This window comes from Megascapheus bottae, chromosome 29 (assembly GCF_031878675.1).
Source record: "Megascapheus bottae isolate mThoBot1 chromosome 29, mThoBot2.hap1, whole genome shotgun sequence".
NCBI lineage: Eukaryota > Metazoa > Chordata > Mammalia > Rodentia > Geomyidae > Megascapheus > Megascapheus bottae.
Genome location: NC_143537.1, coordinates 7,460,168 through 7,485,175, shown reverse-complemented (window position 1 = coordinate 7,485,175; position 25,008 = coordinate 7,460,168). Strand labels below are relative to the sequence as shown.

Sequence of the window (25,008 nt, the reverse complement as noted above, 5' to 3'; positions counted from 1 at the left end):
TTTACATTATTTGTGGTTGTTTTTCTGTCCACTCAGCTTTATTGAGGTGGTTGAAATGAAGCTGTTTTAAACACCTCTCTTTCCCCTTTGTCCTGTCTGGAGAAGGGTAAGTCCTGACTACTTTAAAATGGGAGTCTTCTGCTCAAAGGAGTTACAAGATGCTGGCCTTCAGGTGATAGGTGAAAAAAGCTTTCTCCAATTCTTGGCTTATAGCAGTGCCAAATTCCATTGATCTGTTTCTCCCATAGAAGGATTTAGCCTTCCAGCTATAATTTTTTTTAATCTTTCTTTCTTTCTTTCCTCTTTTCCTTGGAGGACAAAATGAGGTGGTGTGGGAGAGACTTGTGGAGAAGTACCATAGTTCCTCATTAAGGGGTGATGGCGTCCTTACTGTCTGTGCGGGCTTCCTCTAGATTAAATTTCTTGCAAATGACACTGGGGAAGATTAAAAACACGTTTATGGAAGGCTCAGGATTATTCCTCTGTCCTTTGTCCCAGTGCATGCTGCAGGAAACCAAGCCACTTAGAGTAGAAACATGATGAGAAATTATGTAAAGGCAAATCTCACCTTGTCGCCGGACGTGAACGGGTAGATTGTTAGATTAGGCTGACACAATAGGTAGATTTGTAGAGTCTTGGTTACTTGGCAAAGGAACCATCTTTTCTACTGGGAACTTACTCTTTTAACAAGCCCAATTTATCTAAAAAGTTAGATTTGGACTAACACGGTGCCTTGTAAATAATGTAGTCAATAAATATTTGCAGGACTTAAATTGTGCATGAATCTCTTCTACATATACTCCAGGTCAACAGCTAAGAGGGATTCTTTAAAAAAAAATAATTTAGCATGCAGCTTATAAAACTGACCAGGATGCTAGCTGCTTAGGGGAATGTTAAAGAATAATAACAGGTAGGATAGTAAAACACTAACTTCTGAGAAGACACTAAGTATGCAAGATTTGTTTACATTTTATTTACTATTTTTTTTATTATTATTATTATTATTTGCCAGTCCTGGGCTTGAGCTCAGAGCCTGAGCCCTGTCCTTGGACTTTCTCAAGGCTAGAGCTCTACCACTTGAGCCTCAGCAACACTTCTGGCTTTTGTCTACGTATGTGGTACCAAGGAATCGAACCCGGGTCTTCGTGCATGCTAGGCAAGCACTTTAACCACTAGGCCAAACTCCCGGCCCCTATTTACTATTTTTTTAAGCTGGAAGAAGGCTTTTCCAAGTCAGCCACTCTGAACCTTTAATTTATAAGGACAGCCAGCACACCTCATTCGTATTAGTGTAGTGTTGACTAAAGCTGCCCTCACCCAGTCATTCAAGCCATGTCAGCTGGAATGTACTCATGCTTTCTTCATATATCATTGTTTCAGGCTCTTATATCAAACCAGGTTTGACACTGGCCCATAACCAACTGCTTGAAATGATCAGATCTGGATTTGGCTAGCCGCATAGTGACCTGCATACAATAGACGCCATGTAAGAGAGGGATTGGTAGTGTTAGCCACCCCCCCCTCCCTTCACCTCTTCAGTGGAGGTAAAGCTACCCATGACCATGATCAGGTTTAGGCCCTGATAAGCTCCTCCTCCAGTTTTGCTCCGTGATTTATGTCTCCTGATTTTTCTCAGGTCTTCAAGTCTCCCTTGGAGATGATTAGGTTTGTTGGGGGTTGTTTTTCTGTCTTTACTTTGCTGTACTCAACAAATAAAAACTAACAAAGTAATAGATCTAACTGACTTCTGTCCCAATCTTCAGAAATGGAGATGAAAGCTTGGCATAAGATAAATTACTATGCCCAGTTCCAGTGTTGAATAACGTTATTATGTTCTTGATGACGCTGATGGCTTATTTTGACATTGAAAAGAACTCTGCTTTATGAGATCTCAAGGTAGAAAAATTATCTTAGTATTAGATGCCTCGATTTGGGCCTTTTATTTCTTCTCAGTTTGATAGTCGCTAAAAATGTAAATATTTCCATTTTAATAATGATTAGGACTAAAAACATGGACACGGTCTTTTCCTTTTAAAAAATGGCCCATGCTTTCCTGCAGACAGCTAGCCAGCATTAAGTGTAAAATATAAACAGAGTAAAAAATGCAATTTTAAGCTAATACGTTGGTTTTCAGACCCTAGCCTCCAGCAAAACATAGGCAAATTTCCAAGGTAATATGAGATCTTTTATTATGATATTGGATTTAGAGCCCTGTAAGGCAGCTCCAAGATGAATATCACATTGAGAAAAGGTAGGACTATTATTCTACTTCCCAATAGATTCAAAGCATGATCTGAATCATTCTTAGAAAATGTTTTTCATTACATATTAAAAAGGCCTCTAATTGCTCTATAACCATTTGCAGTTTAGTTCTATTATTTAAAGTGTGCATGCATAAATACACACTTCGTATTTTGGGTTTTCCTATGCATAGAAAACTTGCTTAAAAATTAATGAACCTAATGTCCTAAGCATTTTGGAAAGTATTCTCATTCCAGATCATCTTACTGAGTACTAATTAACAACTTCTTGCTAATTGTCTTCGCGAAGACCACATGTTCATTAATTTTGTGTCTCTATCAGCATTGACTAAACTTACACACACATACACATATATTCATGCATCATCAAAAATTCCATAATCTTAACAGGTTACATGAGAAGCGAGCTAAAATATAGTCTCCACATGACCTCATAATAAATTCCCTGGGAGTCATTTAGGTGCCAAAGAGAGTTATTCTTCCCGAATTACCTTGCATTTACATAATGTTCGACAATGTTCCCAGCTCCTCTTAATCTCCTTCCCCATCTAGTCTGCACAGTATACTCAAGAGTCTCGTAAATGTGTATTATAACCCTTAATCTCTTAAATCCCTTGCTAAGTTACAGCCTAAGAAACCTCTACCTAGCATTCCATCACTACAGAAATGAGGTTCAAGTGCATTTTCTGGTATATTGGTTCTTTTATTCTGGCTTTACAGCATGAAGGTACACACTTAGGACTTGGGAACTTTTGCTTGTATTCTGTGCTTGTATTCCATACCAACATCCAAAGGGACCCGTAAATAAAATTTTCATTTAAAGAAAGAAAATGTTCTCTTTGGGGAAACCATGCATGAGCAGTCGTGCAAGCTAGGGCAAATAACAGATATTGAGGCAGCATAACACTAAACCATAACCTGACTTCTTCTTCTTCTTGAGTATCCCATAATTGTCTTGCAACTTTGAGAAGAGGTTTTTGAACAATCTTTCTGAGCACTTATTTCCTCATCTTTCTATAGAATCAATGCTAGATAATACTTTGTTCCATTCATGGATTAAATGAGATATAGTACATATGAAATCTGATTCAAAAAACTGACTAGGTTAATCTTAGATTTCTCTATTCCTTTCCTCATTGGCCAACTAACATATGGATACTCAAACTGTATTTTCATATGATAAAACAGGGAACCTACTGAGGATGTAAGCTCTCCCCATATAAATCAGTGAACAAACTTGTTTTTATTTTTTTTGGCAGACTTATGAAGCCAATTAGCTTAGTAATATATTTCCAACATTAATGGATGAGTAAATAATTAATGTTATTGCCTTTGTAAATTTAGCTTTTCCATTATAAATTAACATAATTAAAAGAGTAATGTTTCAGTATGCATTCTACTAGCCAAATTTAAATCAAGCAATTAAACTGTAGATTTTTCGACACCAAATGAGCTTGGCTTTGTAATGACACAGACGAGATGTAAATTTGTTTTTGCTCATGGTCCGGTTCATTATAAAAACAGGATGGAAAATACTGGCACTATGTGTAATCAAGTAAATTATTCCCAAGTACCACTTATATATTTTAAATGGTTCTTCTGGCTCTGCTATCTTGGATGCAGAATTTAAGCACTGTGTTTTCCTCCCCTTGGAGAAATGAGTTCACCTTGCAGTAGATGAGTTAAGATGGCAGCAGAATGGCTCTGGGTGGGTAACTGCACGAAATGATCCCTACGTCTGCAAATGGTTTGTCGATGGATTCAGACAGTATCTCTGGAGTGAAGTGGAGATCATCCAGGTGGAAAATTCAGCCATTTCCTCTTGGATTTGCATAGCTAGATGTGTAGAAACAGATTGTTGCACTATAGTAGACGGGATGGATGGACAAATGGATGGATGAATGGATGGATTGGTGGGGAGAGAGAGAGGGGGGAGGGGAGAGAGATTGGAGAGTCCAGAAAACCCATGTGAGTGTGGAAATTATAAGAAAGGAGTCGAAGTGTATGGATAGGAATGTGCATTTTGTTCTTCTTTTAAAACCAGCTCCCTAGAGTCCTGTTACATAGATTTTCCTCTAGAACAATCTATTTTGTTACTACCTCATTCCTAGCCGGATAAGTAGAAGAACATGGAGATTGCTTTGCAGGGATAATTGAATTGCAGACATTTCTAATCTTCAAGAAATGCTGATATGTTTGGTTATTTGAAATTGGTGAGGGAAGGGGGGAAAACAAGATGAGGAGTGGGGGTGGGGGGATGGGAAATGGGGACCAAGACATGAGAAAGGGTATCAATGTATGTGAAGTAATGCGCCTTCTATCTGGTGAATATAATGCAACCCTTCTATTAATTACAATAAAAAAGTTATGAAAAAAAGAAATGCTGATATGTAATTAAGCATGCACTGACAAATGGTCTGTATTTCACCACTCACCACCTTGAAGAACCCCAATGCACGTGGTATTTCAGAGCATTTTGAAACAGAACATGTATCACAGGAATTTCTTTAGGAGGCAAATGTAAATGGCTTCTCCTTGTTATCCAATGATATGTTCATAAAAATATAAAAACAAAGTAACCGCCTTCCCGTGATCTTAACTGTATGAAAATAAATACACTGACCTTTATCTTTCATTTGGTATAATGTTAGGCATTATTTTCATATATTGAATAGCTGAAGGGTGAAGGACTTGAATTCTTTACCCTGGAAAGAATTGTGAGCAGTTCTTTAAAAGATGCATGCCCTGTTACTTAGTATGGTTATCATTATTATTATGGAACGTGTTTCTTCCTCTTGCCATGTGATCTCTGTGTAAAAGGAGTACTTGTCAACAAGCCAAGGTATAATTAAGATTTTTTAAAAATATGCTATTTGATCATTCCATTTCAATTTTGCCCTCTGTTATGTATATTCTTTTGAAGTTATCATCTATTACTTTTGATATGATATCAATATTTGAGAGCAAAAAAAGATTGAGGTTGCAGGCCTAAAGGTGGAGTGCTTACCTAGCATGCAAGAAGCCCTGGGTTTGATTCCTCAGTACCACATACACTGAAAAAGCTGGAAGCGGTGCTGTGGCTCAAGTGGTAGAGTACTAGCCTTGAGAAAGCTCAAGGACAGTCCCCAGGCCCCGAGTTTAAGCCCCAGGATGAGCACACACCAAAAATCAGAGTTGCAACTACCTTTGAAGCGTTTTCATTCTAAGAAACAGAGAGTCGCTCTCTCACTAGCCCATCCATTTGGTTTGGAATAAGTCTGTGTTTGATGATGGTCTTAAGTTTTACTTTGATCCCAGTTGTAGGCCTCTCCCTAGAGGCAAAGGACACATTTTACATCAGTGGTGCCATGCTTCTGGTCCCCTCAGCAACTCATGCTGGCTGTAAAGAAATCTTGGTGTGATGAGAGACGTCAGCAGGAGGTGTTCTCCCTTTATTTGTGATTTGTCTCCTTGACAACTTAGACTATGCCACTGGCCCGTTTTTGATCTAGTTAACTTAATGTTTACATCATTGCCACTAACTAAAATGGGAGCCATTCTTCAGAGCTAAGTCCAACCTGTCTTCTGCAAAGCTTTCTATGCACTCATTCACCTGTTAAGTACTTGTTTCTTGTCTCCCTACATTCACGTGTGTGTGTGTGTGTGTGTGTGTGTGTGTGTGTGTGTGTGTGTGCGCGCGCGCGCGTGCGCGCGCGCTTGCATGCATGTCTGTTGATGCAGGGCCTGCATGTCATTCTTTAGCTTCTTTTTGTTCAAGACCGGTGCTCTACCACTTGAGCCACAGGTACACTTCTAGCCTTTTGCTGGTTAATGGAGGAAAGACTGTCCCAGACTTTTCTACCCCAGCTAGCTTCAAACTGTGATCCTCGGATCTCAGTCTCCTGAGTAACTAAGATTACAGGTGTGAGTCACTAAATCCCAGCTCTCTGATCATTTTTAACTCCTATCTCTTTCCTAGTTCATAGAAATATCTTCCATGAAAGGAAACATTTCCTGCTATTTTGTAGTTGTCTTTCTTACTAGTACTTTTCATTTTATTCTGCAGGAAAGCAGGAATTGTTTCACACATTTTATTGATTTATATAGCGCTGGTAGTAAATATTGAAGAAATGTGTTCTTTCACAAACAGGCAACCACTGAAATAGAAAAGGTTCCAAACAACATCGCTTTCCTTGTGTACAGCTAACTGAGGGATGTGGGGATATATGACTGCAAGAGAGTAGTCTAGTTTCTTCAATTGTCTTGTCTTGGGCAGCAGTCACTTTATTTAATATAAAAAATAGGAAGCAATGCCTAATTTGGTGAACTTGTATATTATAAACCACTGAAAGACTTCTATTGAAGGACTTCAATTTTCACTTAAATGACTTTGGACTATTTTCTGTCTATCGTACTGCGTAGTGGATTTATAATCTGCTATGCACAGGATTGATTCTTAATAGCTATGAGGTTTGGGCCAACTGTTTAATCTATAAACCTGGATTACTCTACGGTGGGGCTAAGTCATAACCAAGTAGATGTTGCTAGCAGATGATAAATAGCTATGATCTGTTATAAATATTACTAATGAAATTTAATGGATATTTATTTTTCTGCATCCACTAAACAATTATGAATTGTTTCCTTTGGTCTTATGCATGGACTCCAGAATCTTATATAAAATGATAAATATTCTAACACAGACCTATATCCTATATCATAACTTATAATATATGTTTTTTATCTTATGGGAAATAACTATATATGTTTACTCTTTTCATTTAAGGATATCTAATCTCATACTTGACTGTGTTGACATCCACAGATCAAGTTTCTACCAGGTGGCACAGTCTTTCCTAAGGCGACATACCGCTTTTATTTCATAAGTTTTGTAGGTCTGTGTATCTACAGAAATGGACAGAAACTCATGATCCCATTGAATATTTATCTCCACGGTGAGTCGCTTAAGGTAATATGGGATAAGGCAGTGGGACTATCGTGTTACCTTCAGCTTGCACTACCATCTTTCATCCGTGGAGTCAAAAACTAGGCCTTCAGATTATTTTATGTTCTTCCAGCACCAACACATCATGTCCTTCCAACACAGCTTCAGCGAGTTTTGGCGGGACAAAGAAATTCCCTGCCTTCTAGGAGGGCTGTGTGTGGATGACCGTGCTGTCACCATACCCAGCGTGGCTGCTTCTGTGTCATCAGTGATTGAAAAGAGCTCACAAAACTCCTGGAAACTTGAAGAAGTGGCTCTTGCTAGCTGACAGGCACATGCGAGTCCTGGGTCGTGTCATTTCTAGCGTCTCTCACACTGCCCCCTTGTCAGTCATCATCTGGGTAGATGTCTATTTTCTTTGGCTTTTCACTTGATGCTCTCTGGCAGTTTTCATCTACTGGGATGTTGAGGTGGAAGAGAAAAGCCATGCCAGGTAGAAGTCTTGTCTTCTCATCGATTTTCATATCAGCCCAACTCCTTGACATTCTTTATTGGTAGCCTGTGCACTGCAATGTCACTTAGCATGCTTGTATCTTATTGCATTTTTCCATTCTGGTTGGTTAGGATGGTGCCATCCTCACAATGTGCAATGCACATCTCTGTCTTAACTTCTTCAATTCTCTGGGATTATGGGGTTCTCTCTTCCTGGGTGTCTTCCACCTGGGGTTTACTTTTCTGTTTCTTCCTATTTTCTGACATTTTTCTCCGTCCACAGGCTCTTTGGCCTTAACAGTCTCAGGGGTGTGCCTCTCTGTGTGATGCTCTCAGGGATGGGGAGATCACACCATGCTCTGTTGGGATTCAAGGTACTTACTACCACTATGGCAGAGTGTTTCAACGGCACTCTGTACATTAAGAACATAGCTTATAAGAAGAATGGCCAATTAGGAATCACGATGTCTTCTGTCGTCATTTCAGTCAGGTCAGATCTGTGAGGACAATTTTTTTTTTATTCTCATCTATACAGCATTCTGAGTTTTTATCCCTGCATTTTCTGGAGCTGTTAAGTTACTTCTCCTTGAGTGATGGTGACAGAATACAGTATTGGATGTTCTCCTCTGTTTCCTGATGGCAAGAGATAGATTGCAGTGTCATGACTTAGAGTGTGCATGATTGGGAACACGCCACTTCCACTCAGCTTCCCACAGCCTGGCTAAGTTGGACAAGCTGGTAGTTTTTACATTTGAGGGAGAAATCGAACCTTGCTTAAAGTTGGTGAGGACGCCCTCTTTCTCGCTTATCTCTTAGATATTACTATTGATGATACCAACTTCCTTTCATTTGTTTCACTGACCTCTGTAAGGTTTTGCTACATTTCTTCTCTTGGAATTAGAACAAACTCTATTTTTTTTCTTTAGCGTCCTTATGCTGAATTTCTAAATAATATTCAGTGTTCATCAAAAATTCCAAAGCTACTTTTTCACTCACTCATCACATTCTTTTCCTCCATTCCTCCTAATATAGTTGCTGTCATTCTTTTCAAGAGCTCTGGAGACTGGATAGCATGAGATTGGTTATTAGCATCAGCCACATGAATTTCAGAAAGCATGAAGCAATTTCTTGTTCTATTTCCTCCCAGGAATGAGGTTTCTTTCTCTTTTTTTCCCCGTGTACATTGGCAATTTTTTTTCAAATAAGTACTCTCTCCTCTATGTTCAAAATAACTTTTCAAATTAATATAATGATTTGTTCCATTCTAAGGGGTAATTATCTGTAATGTTTTATTTTTAGAGTAGTATCCAGTAATTTTCAGAAGCTGAGGCTTGTCATAAAGTCATTGGAAGATAAAGAAATGTTCTGTTGACTCCCCGAGAGAGTGGCTCAGTGGATTCCAATTCTGCTGGAGATATGAACCTGGCATCTAGTCTGCCAGCTCCTGTACATTGTGGAGGGTAAAGATGATGGGTGGTATGTGAGGTTCGGGGTAAGGAGAGAATAATGTGAGGAACAATTTCTAGCACGTTGGATCCTATTAAATAATACAAAAGAAAGGAAGGTTTGAAGCATGCCTGGCCAAATGGATCCAACAACAACAAAGAAACAAAATGAGTAGAGTCATTCACAAGTCACTTTTTGAAAGTGATTGGGACAAAGATCTCCCTTTTACTTTCCATTGCACTCAAGATACCAGGATCCAGTCACAGCCTGAAAGCTCCCAGGACCTGACAAGGCGATGGATATGCATAGAGATCATGTCATAGGTAGAACAAGAAGAGATGGATGTGGGTTGTCCAGGGGTCAGGTCTCAGAGGATCCTCTAATCTGTGAAAATGGGGAATTATGGGCTAGGTACTGGTGGCTCATGAGCTATTCAGGAGATTGATATCTGACACTCACATTCAAAACCAGCCTACGCAAACAAATCCACAAGACTCTTATATCCTGCTGATCAGCAGGATATAAGACGCAGGGAAGTGGACGCAGGGCTCACATGGTAGAGCTCTCTGCCTTGAGGGGAAAAGCCAAGCAAGAGCACTAGACCCTGTGTTTAAATCCCAGTGCCAGCATAAGAGAATTTGTACCTGACCACTGGTGGCTCACATCTGTGATCCTAGCTACTCAGGACGCTGAGACCTGAGGGGTCAGGGTTCAAAGCCAGCCAGGGCAGAGAAGTCTCTTATCTCCAACTAATCACTCAAAAAATGGAAGTGGTGCTATGGCTCAAAATGCTAAAGGCTAGTGCCTTGAGTGAAAAAAGCTCAAATTTGGCACCCAGGTCATGAGTTCAAACCCCACAATGATTATGAACTTGAGATTATGAGGGAGGGTTGGGGGGAGGAGGTCATGGGGCTTGAACTCTGGGCCTGAGCACTGTCCCTGAGCTATTCAGCTCAAGGCCACCATCCTACCCTTGAGCCATAGCCCCATTTCCCATTTTTCTAGAGAGTAATTGGAGAGAAGTCTCATGGCCTTGTAGTGCCAGGGGTGGCGATCCTCAGATCTCAGCCTCCTGAATAGCTATGATTACAGGCATGGTGTGGTACACCCAGCTCTTGAGATTGTGTTTCAAGGGCCATGGGAAGTTTTTGAGAGGTTTGGGCATAGAAGTAGACATTGTTTATTTTTATAGGGTCTTTCTAGTTACATGGCAGACAATCTCAAATGAATAGACTTAGCACTAAGAGGAAGATACTGTAATAACTTAGCTGAATTGATAGTTCAAACTGGGATGCAGTTGGACAGACCCACAGAAGACCTAGCATTCTTTTTTTCTACATGAATGTGTTTCTAGCCATAGCTGTTAAGATATGAGTGTGTTGCATGTACCCACAACACACATGCACACAGGTGTATTATATGTACATGTATGTCTGTACGTGCATATGCACATTTGTGTGGGAAGTAACTCATGTTACTTAGATTAGTTATGTCTGGGTAAAGGGGGTGGGCGACACTCTCTCTCTCTTTCTCTCTCTCTCCCCCTATCTTTTGTCCTCTCCCCCTCCCTCTCTCTCTCCCTCTCTCTCTGTTTTCCTGCTGGTCCTAGAGCTTGAACTCAAAGCCTAGGTGCAAGTCCTGAGCCTCTTTGTGCTAAAGGCTCTACCACTTGAGCCACAGTGCCATTTCCAGCTGTTTCTGAGTAGTTCATTTTGGAGATAAGAGTCTGACAGACTTCCCTGGCCAGACTTCCCTCCATCTCAGCCTCCTGAGTAGGCAAAATGACAGGCCTGAGCCACTGGCGCCCAGCTGGAGGTGGGCTTTGGGAAGCTTTGTGAGCATAAATGAGGTTTGAGGAGTACACGCCTTCGATTTCCCTTTTCTAAGTGATTCTGTCTCCCAGACATTTCTCAGTTCAGAACTTTCAGTCAGTGAGATGCAAAATTAAGATAGACACTTTTGGATTTTTACCAAATGGTTCATGTCAGTTCACGGGTATCACTGACTGCCAGATGGCGAAGAACAATTCTACAGCATCTTTGGACTTGTAATGTTTTCAGAGAACTTTATGATAAGTGACTAATTTAAGCTTCACATTTGCCTGGTAATAAGGGTGAGAGAAAAATAATAGCCAGCAATCCAGTGCACGTTTGTGTAATTCACGAGGCTCTATGGATTCTTAATACATATTAAAAAGTAACTCCGTGAGTGCGACAGCGGGAAAGCATAAGGTTTGGGAAGGCTTTGAAGCCACATTGCCAGGGTAGTGGCAAGATTGGAAGAAATTCTCCATACTTCATTGAAGTATAGGCACTGAGGTTTTGTATTTGTTTTTGTTTCTGTATATGTGCTTGTCCTGCGGCTTGGACTTGGGGTCTTGCCACTGTCCTTGAGCTTTTCTGCTCAGTGCTAGGACTTTATCACTTAAGCTAACAGCTCTTTGATGATTAATTTAGAGATAAACGTCTCAGAAAGTTTTCGTGTGCAGGCTGACTTGCAGCCATGACTCTCGGCCCTCAGCCTCCTGAGTAGACAGGATTACAGGCATAGGAGCCACCACCAGTGCCCAGTTTGGCAGTGGAGATTGTGGTTGCCTTTTTTTGTGTGTTGAAGAACTGAGAATCACAGTGCTAGACTTCACATCTACAACCTCTTCCTGCCAAGAACTATCCACAGAGGAATTTTTCCTGCTTTGCCCCTTAGATACGTTTAGGCAATACAAATTAGAGGGCAAGGTGGATTACTTGTCTCAGAAGACTGCTTGGAACGGTCCAGTGCTTCATCATTCTTTCCTTGAAGTCAGACACCATGTTGTTGTTGGTGAGCCGGCAGTGTGGTTTCAGTTCCAGGCTTGGCCTTCTGTGGCTTGTTGTCTAAACTTTCTGTAATCTACCTCTTGATAGCGCTAAATATGTTTCTAAATCTAATTTAATCTTTCTGGTTTCTAATGTGATTTTCAATGAACGCTTATTTCCAAGGCAGTGGTTTTGCAATTATATTGGAGGACCAGCTTATGTGCATTTAATTTATGTAAATTCAGCTCGACGTGAATGGCAAGTAGAGTGCTATTTAAGTTGAGGCTGTCCTCTATTCCAGGTCATGAGTAAATGCTATGGGAGGGGGAAGAGCGGGGGGGAGGAGATTCTGATTTCTCTTTCTCTCTTACCCAATCCTTCACACCTTTTATGAGAGGAGGATTTGGGTATATAAATACACATTTTTCCCTACAGCACAGTCCCCAAGCAGTTACTTGACTGGCTAAACCCAACAGAGAAGTCTCTGCAGTGAAACTGGAGAAGTCTCATGCATTTACTGATTCATTTCGCAAACATTTAATGAGAAGTAACTATGCACAGACACTATTGTAGGAGCTGAGAAGGGAGCAAAGCACGGAAAACTCCCTGACCTTGATGAACTTATAGTCTGAAGGTTTTGATGAACTGAATATCAGCTTCTACTTGCTGTCTGCCAATGATATTTCCAAGAGGAATATTAGTTTGTCACTAGCCTGCTCATTTTTTAAATGAAGGCCCTCTGTATACCTGCTTTGGAAGACAATCTAGTGATTTCTTCCCAAACTACACATCACTCTCCATCTGTTACTTCAGTCACTTGTTTTTTGGTATTTACTCAAGGGGGATCACTGAGTAGTAGTAGAGTAAAATTCTATCTAAAGAATTACAAATTATACTTTCATTCCTTTAAAACTCAAAATGTAGCCTAATAAACGTGGCGAATCCTATAATCCTAGCTACTCAAGAGACTGAGCTCTAAGGATCATGCTACACCAGTCCAGGCTGAAAAGTCTGTGAGACTCCTATCTCCACTTAACCACTGAAACAGTGGGAACTAAATCTGTAGCTCAAGTGGTTGGTAAAGCACCAGACCTGAACAAAAAAGCAGCACCCAGACTCTTGAGTTCAAGCTTAGGACTGGTGTGCGTGTGTGTGTGTGTGTGTGTGTGTGTGTGTGTGTGTGTGTGTTCACATATGGACATATCTCAAAATGTTTTAATGACACATACATTGACTAGTAGATTTCCCAGTAGGGCAGAGTTCTAGAACTCTTGTTCAAGTCTTCGTAAACACTTACAGAAATGTTTGTTATATGTTTGGTTAAAGTCAGGTAACTTAAAATGTGGAAATAAATATATTGGGTTGGATTCATATACTTATATATTTATATGGGATAAATAGTATTCAGTGTCAACTGTCAGACATAGGGAGATATTTTCTAATGATGAGCAGAGAGAGTTATGCCTCCTTATTTTCATGCTGTCATTATAAATTCTGAGCTTTAAATATATCTGTAGTGTGTGAATCCATTGCAATTCTTGTTCTCATCGATGCCTTAATTTTCCTCTCCTTCATTTGCATTTCTCCTATTATGAGTGTTATTGAGCTCATAGGCTATTTGCATTTTTTTTGTTCAAAGCTCCTCCTGTTGAATTCCATTCCCCTTTCCTTTCTCTAGATCTTCTATCTTTAGAAGATCCCTGAATATTAGCAATCTTGTCTTTGCACTTACATAACGAAAGGCTCATCTTCCCGAAACACCATAAGCAATGGAGGAAGCATGACAATAAACCCTTGACATGTTGACAGCTCTCAATCACAAGACAAATTCGAGGCCTCATAGGACGGACTTGCTTGTGGTGGGATTCCTGCATTGCAATGATTCCCGAGTTACTTTTCCATCCTTGTGCCTTCTCTATCCACCTTATTAGTATTTGGGGGGAAAAGATTTCATGGAAAGATAAAAACTCCTGAAAGTGCTGGCATTCCTAACACCGATAATGGGGGTGGAGACTCTTCATCTTGATTACTAAAAATGATCATCACCAAGTTTGCTTTCAACAAGAGCTTGTTCATTGGACAACTCTCCACTCGTCCCCTGTAGGCTCTGCAGTTCCTCCTTTCCATGCAGAGTTAAGAAGAAAATGGAGCATCTTTGTCCAGCCCTCCATCCCTGAAGAGCATCATACTTATAACCAGTCATCTCTGTACACATAGATTATAGGCCAGTATTTTAGGACCAGGTGATCAGGCCTGATTTCCCTAGCATGGGTGATTCTGATCACTTTCTTGCATTGGGTGTCTAGAGGATGCAAGGAAAGCTTGGGTACCCAACATGACTCCCGATCCCTGAATCAATTTTATTTGCTGTAAAGGTGATGTGAAGGGGGGTTATAGTTACATAAGTAAGGTAATGAATACATTTCTTATCGAACAATGCTACCCCCTCCCTTTGTTTTCTCCCAGTCTCCTTCCTTCCCCTCCTCAGCTGGTTGTTTTTTGTTTGTTTTGCCAGCAAGACAGGAGGATGTGGTAAAGCCAGCTACTGAGGTGGCACAGAAAACCTATTGTGCCACATGAGGCAATGTCACTCTACTGGAAATCTTCCTGGCATCAGTGGCGCCTTACATGAGTTTTGCAAATAAAAGATATAGTTAGGGAAAGCATTTATCCACTTGGTATTGTTTAGGCTAGAAATGAGGACTACTTATTTTCTATCTTGGCAAAGGCGAGCTCACATTTCTAGATATCCGAAATAGGAAATGCCATACCTACATACTTAATTCTAGGTAGATTTGCCTCCCAGGGGTGGGTAGAGGCATTCTTCCATGTGTATTCTGGCAACAATAATGCCAGAGTGTGGAGAACACATGTGCACAGTCACCATACTTCTTTGAGGAGTATAGAATATATGCCCATCTTTTCCCACATTAGATTGGTTTTAACATGATTTAAAATGTTTAATCATGTCTCTATCTTTGTAGTTTTTACAAAAAAAATAATAGTAGTAGTGAGGTATTGTACAGAGGGCTCACCACTTCATAAGTCAGGTACATAGTAACATTTCTTTTTTGGACAATGTCACCCCTTCGTTTGCTTTACCTCAGTTTCTCCTCCCCTCCCTGCCCACAAGTTGTGTAGTTCTTTTTCTACCTAGTGTATACTGAATACTACAATTGCATTTATTCCTCCTCCTTCCATCTTTTTTTGTGCTCCCCGACCTCCACCCTTCCTAAAAAGACTATATAACATTTTTTTAGCTTGCTGGGTCTGAGAATTGAATCTTGTACTCTTGTTTGGCTTTTCTCTCTCTATCTCTCTTTCTCTGACTCTGTTTCTCTGTCTCTCTCATTTTGTTTCTCTTTCTGTCTCTGTCTCTCTGTCTCTCTCTCTGTGTCTTTCTCTGTCTTTGTATCTGTCTGTCTCTACCTCTCTGTCTCTCTTTCTCTCTCCCTTTTGAAGACGGGTGCTCTACTACTAGAACCATATCCCCACTTCTCACTTTTTGCCAGTTTAATTGGAGATAAAAGTCTCGTGGACGTTTCTGTCCCAGGTGGCTTTGTCCTGCGATATTCAGAGGTAGCTGGAAGCTCACCACACATGAACAGCCAGCACCCAGCAAAAAATAGGAGTTAAAATAAGATTCATCCTCCCCCCACCCCGCCCCAGGACAATGTACTGCACGAAGGCCGACTATCAGTGTTATTAAAATCTTCATACCTCTCCTAAACATCTCTGGTTTGCCATCTCTGGGTCCCTGTCTCTTTGGGGCGTGGGGAGGGGGACTCTAGTTGCTGCTGAATGTGTGAATCACTGCCTAGGCTATCATCTCCCACCGATTGCTTGTAATGTAGCCTGGCCATTAAGGAGATGTGCTGCTCACTGTGCCATCACCATCAGTGCAGCCGCTAATTGATGCGTCCTGAGAAGTGACACATCCTCTGAAGCAATGGATGGCTGCTCAGCTCCACGATTAGCCTTCTGCTCAGGCAGGCAGTCGTTGGCAATGCAGATTGCCCTTTCCTTTTGACGTGACTTCTTTCCTGTCTATTTCTGACATAGCAGCATCAATCCAAGGACTTCAGAGAGGCTGAGCTTTCTGAAGCTGGGACCTCTGAGGCCAGCCCTCTGTGCTCTTTCATGGGGCAGTGGTTTAGTAGATTTGCAGGTTGAGTGAAATCATTCATTCATTCATTTTGCTGAAGGATGGGATATAAGCCAGGTTTGCCTCTGAAAAAGTTTTGTGTTAGGTAGACTGTGATGAGCCAGCTAAGGAAATAAAGTTGTCTCCTGAGAAAACCAAGAATTATAGGACTCTTTATCAAGCAGAATTTAAGATACATACATCTATCTACACAACCTCTGTTGGCTTGGCATGAGAATCAGTGACATTGGTTGAGTTTGTGCTGTTTTCCCACATTTGAATAGAAGTTTGGAAAGTTGGAAAACCCAAAGAACAGCTCCTAGAATGAAGACTGCATGAGAGCAGAAAGACAGTCTTCCATGACTTCTGCTGCAGCCCCAGTGCTTAATAGATTGCATAGCAACTTGATGAATCCTATAAACATGCTCTGAGTAAATGAATTTCTGACCTTATCTTTGAATGACTTAGAATGAATGGGTTATGAGTAATTTTTTTCCTAAAGTATCTAGAGTATTTTTTTCAAGTATCAGCACACTTAAAATCAGGTGACATATTTTTGCTAACCCCACACAGTTTCTTCCAATCACTATGAAGAAGAAAGAAAGAAAGATACTCTGGGATAGATTTGAGACTTGAATTCTCCAAACAGTCAGCACAATTTCTTTAATAACCCCATATATCATTGTGCAGAATTGCACCATTGTTTGCCTTCCAAAGTTGTGTCTCTTGGCTGAGGGATGCGGGAATAATTGTAGACTGTGGTGTGATGATTATTGGCTTGCTGTAAAACTAGGGCTCGGATCAACCCCTCAAATTGCTAGGTATCCACAAAAGAACATGAAATGGTCCAGAAAACTTGACTGTCTCGTGTTACATAGTTCAGCCCTCTGACCCTAGTGTATGGGGAATTTAAGGTCACCGTGTCCAGAATGTGGAGATGGTCCAGAGAAAGCTGCCCAATGAAACCAAAGGCTACTAAAGCAATTCCACTCGATAGGAGATGGAAAAGCTTTCAGTCTCCGGTGGGAATAAGATGAAGGTAATTGAGATCAGAAAATGTCACACATCGTATCAGAAGCCTACAACAGTAAAAGAAAGCCAGAAAAACCTTAAGGCCAAAGAACGTTTCTTGAGAACTTATCTCGTGTACAATATGGAATGGCTCAACATCACCCAGTTTCATTTCATAAATATTCTAAAGAGATAGAAATTTCATCTCACTTTTCCAAAAAAAAGATATGACTTAGGGGGAAAAAAAAACCTTGAATGTCTTGTTAATTTGATAATAGTGTCACACTGGTAGAATTAAGATAGTACAAACATGATTATTGTCTAGTTGTTTTTTTTGTTTTGGGTTTTTTTTTTGACAGTCCTGGCTTGAGCTCAGGGCCTGAGCACTGTCCTTGGATTTTCTCAAGGCGAGAGCTCTACCCCTTGAGCCTCAGCACCACTTCTGTTTTTTTTTCTATGAATGTGGTACCGAGGAATCGAACCCGGGTCTTCATGCATGCTAGGCAAGCACTCTACCAGTAGGCCAAACTCCCGGCCCATTGTCTAGTTTTTTTTTTTATAACATGGACTTGTATTTCCAAATACATCTTTGTCAGCAGAATATAAGGGAGTCTTTTCATTAAACCAGAGAAGGTATCTTGTCTTTATTTAGTTTTTTTTAGAAATGAAAAAGTTCTCCCCCACCTCTCCACCTGCTTCCCTATGGGGGTTGAACTCAGAGCTTCTTACTAGGAGCTCTTTGGGGAGACATAAGTTTGAGCATTGTGTCCTTGCCACATCTATTGGAATTCTAGTTAGGATTGATGATAGACTTTGAGCCTCTGGAGATAAAGCCATAATGGATGAGGTAATACCATGTTTTGTTTCCTGACCTTCATGCTGAATCTATACTAGCATTATACATTTTATTCCAGATTTAACATCATCCTCTCTTAATTTTTTAATGTAGATTTCCACTCTCTTGTGACTTTTATAGATTTCGGCAAAACCTGACCCCCAGGGACCCGAATAAAAGTGTCCTGGAACTCACGTGGAGGTTGAGAACACTGTCCCTTTGGTGGTGGCCAGAGCAGATGATCTCAGCCCTGATGTTGTCCTAAAGTTGATCCCAAAATCAAGAAGATTAAGACTGCAAAGGTATGGATTGGTGACTTCACCATCTTAATTTTTAAAGACAGATGTACTCCGTGTAACGTGCATCGAGTTTTCAGTCTTAAAGTCTCCTCCTCCTTTTCTCTTTCTTTTGTTCTTTTGAGACAAGTTCTTTTCTGCCAACTGGTAGGATGTGGTTGGGTCAGTAAAGGTACAGTAGGGGAAAACCGGAGGAACATTGCATTGACCCAGCTAGAAGAAGGCAGCGGAGCCTATAACATGGAGCATACTCGGAATCTACCGGGAAGGAAAGATGACATAGGGTGGAAGCTCATGGAATAAAACACTTACGGTAAAGAGGCAGTAAACACGCTGTGCTGTGTCAGGTACTGTTTATTCTTGTTTCCTCTGTTCACTGAGTACAGCTTCGTATAGATCTGTCTGCAGATCTTTAGAGGGAGCTGTCTTTGTGCGATTTTGCTTTTGTTCCTTTGCATTTAAACCCATGCTGGGTCCGATTCTAAGTTCCAATCAGGATTGTTCAGCGTTTCTATTTTGTGATAATGGACTTAATGGAGGAATAGACATTACGTAGGGATCAACTACATATACTCATATACAAACATTTATGGTAGGTATGTGTATATATGTATGTACACACACACACATATATACATATACATATAACTTGTCAGATGGTGTCTCATTTCTTACTGTATGTGTCTTACGTGCACAGGTTCATGTGTGTGTATCAGCGTGTGTTCTGGATAGACCAAGGGAAGGAGAGCAGATGCTCAGTACTACCAGTTATGAGTGTTGATTTCATAAGTGTTAACCGTTTATGAAGTATTAAACATGGCTCTTAGGACCTCTGATTTGAAAGCCACATGACATAAGGTCTCTTTTCTTGGAAACCAGAAAAGATAGGAGTGACAGGTTTTCTGGTCTGTGTAATGTGGAAAGGGAGGAGCCAGACTCGCTCCTCGACTCCCTAGCATTTAAGTCTCTATGTGCATCTGTATATGATGGTCATCGTAGGAACTTGCTGTTAGTTCCGAGCACTCGGGGGGAAAAAAATCATTTAACACCTTAGGCCTGATCCATGAAAAAATTGCCATCTCTTGATAACTCACCTTTGCCCTTTTAATCTTTAAAAAAGAAAGAATGAATCTGGCTATGGTGGTACATTCTAATTCCAGCACACAGAGAATAAGGATTGTGGATTTGAGACCAGCCAAGGCTACATAGTAGCCCAGTTCCCAATCAGCCTTGGCTACACAGTAAGCCCCTCAGACAAAAGGAAAAAGAAAGAGGGAGGGAGAAGAGGGAAGGGAGGGGGGAGAGAGGGAGGGAGGGAGGGAGGGAGGAAGGAAAGAAGGAAGGAAGGAAGGAAGGAAGGAAGGAAGGAAGGAAGGAAGGAAGGAAGGGATGAAGGAAGGAAGGAAGGAAGGAAGGAAGGAAGGAAGGAAGGAAGGGATGGAGGGAGAAAGGGAGGGAAGGAAGGAGCAAGCTCCATGCTCCCTAAAGGCCTATTAGACATGGGAGAACAGCATAGACCGGGTGTTGAACTGGCCCTTTGTGTTAAGAGAAGTCTGTCGTGGGTTGTGCATTTGTGCAAGGTGGAGGTAGAGAGCTGGTAAAGATGACATTGTTGGCCGCTGCAGGCCTGCTGTGGTTTTCTCTTTCTGAATTTCTCATTGGTGGACTAAGTGCTTTGCTCTCAGCTAGATCCTTAATGAAGCCTCCTTTGAGGACAAAGCACATCGACTCTCGCCCATCTTATTCCCAATCAGATGAAGAAATAGCTGTGACCTGATGTTTCCTGAGTGCATAGTACCTCCACATACTGAGTTGAGAGGTCATAGATACATGAAAGAAGGTTATTTCAAATAGAGACTCCTCCCCTTTCATTCAGGAGAGGTTTGTTTCTTTATTTCACGAGAAGGCAGTGCCTTATTTCCACCTTGTATCACCTGTAAAGCGGCTTATGGATAGCCATTAATTAGGAATTTCTATTAATATGATTTCAGAGGCCAAACAGATAATTTGAAGATCAGAAAAGAGGCATGCCTACACACAGTATACCTTCCTTGAGTACTCACCACTGTACAAACGTCCTCTATAATAGATGTGTGGTTTTCTCCACCCATACATCCTTGATCTATTGGAAATGAAAGCTGCAGAGCTCTTCCTTGCATGCCCTGAAAACTGAGAGAAGCTTAGGGGGTGGGGACTCGGAGGTTTTCCGAGGTTGATCTTTAATTCAGAGTGAGCTCTTCAAAGTTTATTCATCTAGAAGCCAGCTACTGAGCCCCTAACTTCCATCAAGGTTTCAAAAGCTTGGCTGAGGAAATGTTCGTGGTTTAGATATAAACTAACTGGTAAGAGGAAAATCCAGCCATCTCTGGTTGTTGCATGAGGACACCAAAGAAGGGTATCTGTTTTGGAGTGTGTGTTTATGGCAAGTCCCCCGAAGCAGCTGTAGTGTATGTAAGTATGTGTGCATCCTCACTCAGGAAGTCAAACCCAACATCCTGGAAGAATGGAAGCCATGTTAGTTCCATGCACCAACCACAGAACTCCTTACTTCTCTGCTCTGGGGCACTGAACAGAGTCTTCAGGAGCCTTTTCAAGTGAAGACAGAATAAAGGGATGGCTGTGGTCGAGACTTTGGAAAAGGCAGCTCTACTTTCTAATAAAGGTGCTGTGTGAAAATTACAAGAGCAACTTAAGGTGTCTGAGTCAGGGCTGTCTGTAAACCAGGAAGGATCTGTATACTCTGAGCCTGGAAGGTATACAGATTCCCAGGCCATGCACCAGACTTGCTAGGTCAGAACTGCTTAGAATGAGAACCAGTGATACGTTTCCTTTAAAAACTAAATAAACATTCCACATAGCTCATACGCTTTGCCAAAAGTTGAAAAGCAAGGTTTAACCTATTCCTGTGCTCTGAAAATTATGGGAGTGAATAATAATCTCATGCCTACAAACTAGGACAATGTAATAGTATCAGTGGTCAATATAAACTAGTTCGTGTGTGTTTGTATTATAGATATGAGCTGTCCGATGTAGATATTCACATCACAGATGGAAAAATAATAAATTTTATAATAAAAGCTATAAGCAAACTGAGAGGATTGTTCATCCAGTAATTATACTTGAAATGTTAAAGAGTGAACTATAGATAAAACCTAGAAAGATTAATGTTGATTTGAGATGTGCCTTTGGAAATACATTGGTTAATGAAACAAAACAGAGAATTTTAAAGTTTGGTCCACACATCTATGACAATAGTGTGGGACAATAGATACTTAAATGATAAGGGCCTTCCATCTCTACTTCACACTACACACAAAAATCAAATGGTGTCAGTTCATGAATTGAGAGAAATTGATGATCGAAATATCCTCTGTCCCTGCTATACATTCATCCAAAGTGAATTCATAACAAACATATTAATATTTTACTCCATGTAAATTACACCTTGATTTAAAAATACGTTATACAGGGTGAGGAGCGTGGCCTAGTGGTAGAGTGCTCACCTGGCATGCACGAAGCCATGGGTTCAATTCCTCAGTCCCTCATCCACAGAGAAAGCCCTAAGTGGTGCTATGGCTCAAGGGTAGAGTGCTAGCCTTGAACAAAGAAAGCTCAAAGACAGTGGCCAGGCCCTGAGTTCATGCCCCAGGACTGGAAAAAACAAAAGCATTACACATTCATTTTAGAAACTCCTGTTTATTTAGTACTTTAGTACTCTGTCCCTGGTGTTTCTATGGCATGAATAAACTCATTTAATCTCTGAAATTACTCTCTGGGCATCAGCATTGTCATTCCTAATTTATAGATGTGGCAACTGATCCTGAGACACCTGAGACAAGTAAATGTAATATCCACCCCCCCCCAGCCCCTCTCCCCTGCTTGCAACTCTACTGCTTATTCATCAACATGGGCATTAAGGGGTGGTGCATTTGTCTCCAAATCAGACTAAGCCACTGTGTGTGTGTGTGTGTGTGTGTGTGTGTGTGTGTGTGGCTGTCTCTCATCCCAAATGAGCTAATGTGGGAACACTCTCTGTGGAAGAAGCTTCCAGAAGGCTTGTTAGGGTATGAGCCGGTAAATGGGAGGCCTTGTGTATGTTAGTCCTAGCAAAGCTGCTTTGGGCAGATGAAAACATCAAGGACCATTGCTTGACAGAGCTCTGAGCGCGGTCTGATATGCAGGTTGATGCCTCCTGACCATGAATCACCATAGAGCTGGGCCAGGAGCTGTGGAACACTCCAAGAGGAGCACATGATGGCTGGCACAGATTCTCATGTCACAGAGGGTATGGACCTGAGGCTGGTTGGCTTCAGACTCCTCCTCCTTCTGGATGCGGATCAATGGTGGATTATCCAACTCCTCCTAGGCTCAGTTTTCACCCTTGTTGGAAGGAGGAGAACTGGTGGTATCCACCCCCCTGGCAGAGAGTGAGGACTGAATGAAACGAGGCCTGTGAAGGTGCTAGGTCCCTTTTCTGTGGTTAGCTCGGGTGTTGTAGAGTTCATAGGAGCAACGGCATCCTGGGACAGCAGGAAGAAGAGGTTTTCCCAGTTCGGTCATGCGACCTCTCATCTAGGCAGGCACTTAATTGCACCTGTTAAACAAACCTCTTTTATTTTATTTTGTAAAATTAGTATCCATTCTCCTCTAACAATCTGGAAAATGGAAATGAAGTAGAAGCCATTACCAAAGAGAAAGGGGACGTTTAATTAAGACAGTGGAAATAATGTTGAAGAAAAACTGTCACTAAATGTAAATGTTCAGCTTTATCTGTCCAGAGGGATGGAAAAGGAATGGAGAAACGATTAAGCACATCGAACACATAGAAGCAAGGTTAATTGTCTTGGGGACATTAAGGAGTGGATTCCTTTGTGTCCCCTCCTTGCCTGGCTCCGTTCCCCCCACACACACCAAATTTGACCTATGTCACGTGAGGTTTTGCAGGTAGACTTGGGCACCCATCTTTCTTTTGATTGTGCTTTATTTTTTTTACGTGTAGGTTTCCAGAGTGTAATTTAAAAAGTCAGAAAATTGCAAATGTGTGCAAGCTCACAAGGCACTCTATTGACAAATTAATTAGTCTATTCCCAACCTGCTACAAAAGTAGAAAATCTCTATGTGCCTCTCTGAAATGGTAGCAGAGGGAAATTAAAAGCTGCCTGGGGAGATAGTTTTTTGGTATTGTTTCTCAAGATTGTGTTAAAGGGTGAGGGAGAAAACGACAGTGATCTGCCAGATGTTCTGTGTGTGTGTGTGTGTGTGTGTGTGTGTGTGTGTGTGGTACGTTGCATGTATATTTCTCACCATAAATTCTAATGTTGCTTTGATATATATATATATGATATATGTAGATAGATATAAGTATATCATCTGTATCTCTCTCTATATATATTAAAGTCCACATCATTTGTGCACTTGTCTGTTTGCTTGGAATTGGGAAATAATGACTTTTAAAATACTTTTTGTGTGCCTCACAGCAAGGCAGAACAACTGGGGTCAATTTACCAAATCTGGTGACTGTCTTTCTCTTAGGGTTTTCCTCAACCCTCACTGAGTTTCCCTTGAAATTCACTGTGCATTGAAATTTCATCTCAGCTAATAAATACCTTACTGTCAACCATGAGGAAATCTGCAGTCCGGGCCCATGCTTTCTGTGAGAAGAAAATAATGCAGAGGACCACTTCCCTTGGCTAGTTTTGTTTCCTTCTTTCTTTGGTTTGCACACTTACCCGGCCTCTATTGGGAGCTGATAGCTGGGCTGAGGTTTGCATTTGATGTCTAGAAAACAACTAGCCCGTGCTTTCTGCCTTCCGTTTCGTCATATTGTGAAATGGGAGGCTTGTGTGGCTGAGAATGTTCTAGAACTCGGTAAGACTTACGGTTTTCTTCTATTTCTAGTCAGTTCATTATGATTGGGGACACAGTCTTGATGTCTGGGATGATAATCTACACAGGGCAAGCATAGCAGGGCAAGTCTCAAAGGGTGTGGAAAAACAAAACAAAACACCACCATAACCTGTCTTCGGGTTCCTGCTGGTCCTACCTGAGGGAAAGATGCAGTGGCAGTGTCATGCATTTTCTTTAGCCTCTGACTGTGATAACACCTTTAGGGTTTTTTCTTTCTTTCTTTCTTTCTTTTGTTGTCGTTGTTTTAAATTCAAACAGCTACCATTTGAAGACACTCTTTTTGACAGTTGCTGGAGAAGAGATTTGTGGTTTTCCCCTTGAACATTATAATTTGCAGTCTGTTTGCTGACTTGGGCTGCATTTTACCCAAGGCCTTTGAAACTTTATAAAGTCTGTGGTGGCTACATTCTGAAGCTTGTACAGATTTAAGCCCTATTTGCACTGCTGAAAATCTCAGTGTCTCCCTCCTTCCGCTCTTCCCTCCCTCCCTCTTTCCCTTTCTTTCTCCATGCTTCCTTCTCCCTGCTTCTTTCTCCCCACTTCTCCTAACTTCCTCTTCTTCTTTCCCTTCGTAGTCTGTTCCTTTGTTTCCTTCTCTCCCTCCTCTCCATTATTTCTCGGTTCCTTCCTTCCCTTTCTCTCCCTTCCCTCTCTTCTCATCCAGCCAGTTTAGATTCCATCTCCCAAAGGTTTACACTTTCACAGTCCGGCTTATGCTTTTCCATGGCTTCCCTTGCCCGATCCACCCTGAGTTGGCCATTTCTTTCTCATGAGCCTTGTTCACCTAATCACACAAAGCAGCAGGGCCCTCCACAGCCAGCCTGGGCTGAAGGAAGCATGGGTCCTTGCTATCTGTTATGAGTATCCAGGTGGAATCAGCATGAAAAGGGCATAACC

The 25,008-nt window shown here is 41.2% G+C and overlaps 1 protein-coding gene across 1 annotated transcript in view; it reads left to right on the top strand.

The window, feature by feature from the left end:
• The window catches only part of Sgcd (sarcoglycan delta), a 408,119-nt gene that overhangs the window by 112,471 nt on the left and 270,640 nt on the right, over window positions 1-25,008 (top strand). Inside the window, exon 2 of the mRNA XM_090321219.1 lies at window positions 18,050-18,210. The gene's annotated coding sequence lies outside the window, so the exon portion shown is untranslated. The remainder of the gene's footprint in view (window positions 1-18,049; window positions 18,211-25,008) is intronic.